Genomic DNA, 1,006 nt, shown 5'->3' on the forward strand with positions numbered 1-1,006 from the left:
TGTTAAGAGCATCAGTGTCAAGCCCAAGTGTATGTGATGGGGAAAACTTGAGTTTTACTCTTTAGCATGGAGGCTTTACTTGAGACTGAAGCTTGAAGCAGTTTCTGTCATAAACATATGACAGCTAGAGCAGGTTAACAGGAAAGTAAATATGGGATGACGGAAGTGGTGGAGTTGCCTGGTATGGTTGGCATGTAGGGTCCAGAGAGAGAACCCAGCCTGAGGCCCACTGAGGGGACAGCTAGGCAGTGTTCTGAGACCGGTCATGGGCGTCCAGGCCTGATTATGATTCAAGAATAAGATCTGTTTTAAAATAAACAACAGTGTGATCATTTGGTGGTCAGAGGTGACAAAACTCAAGGACACACTAATAATGCAGTCCATCTAAGGAGCAATGGAAAGTAGGAACACTGGAAAATTGGCAAGGGACCTCTGGGACCTCATCTGTAAACCCATCATCACCAGGTGATTGCTGGAGAATTCCGTTAGGTCCAGAAATTCTGCACTACCTCTCCTGATGCTTAAAATGTTTGTTAATGATGAAAAGTCTGTGAATAACTAAGTTTTACTAGGATTTTAGCAAGAGCACTTTGAAAAAATATTGCAGATAAACTGTTTCTAGCAACCTATTCTGACCAGGAATTTAACCACCTACTTGAGTTTTTAGGAATGCATGGCCTCTTATATAAATGTTTCCCTTTTATTGATCAGAGGGGGTATGTGGCAAAGGAATACAAAGACTGCTTTGATTTTGTTTCCTTATCTAGAAGATGAGGTTGATAATTCTCAATCCATCCCTCACAAGGTGGTTATGAGGATTAAAATATAGCTGTGAAAGGGAAGCAATTATCAACACTAATTTTTCTCACTATATTTGGATCCAGGGACAGGGTAAACAAATTCCAGGGGCCTCTTTATATAGCTATTAAATGATTTGTAATTAAAAAAAAAATTGGTCATGCTGGATGTAATCTATAAGAAGTCGTTATCTTGGCTCGGCGCCTGT

The sequence above is a fragment of the Otolemur garnettii genome, unplaced genomic scaffold (genome assembly GCF_000181295.1).
Source record: "Otolemur garnettii isolate 467f Iridium unplaced genomic scaffold, OtoGar3 scaffold00032, whole genome shotgun sequence".
NCBI lineage: Eukaryota > Metazoa > Chordata > Mammalia > Primates > Galagidae > Otolemur > Otolemur garnettii.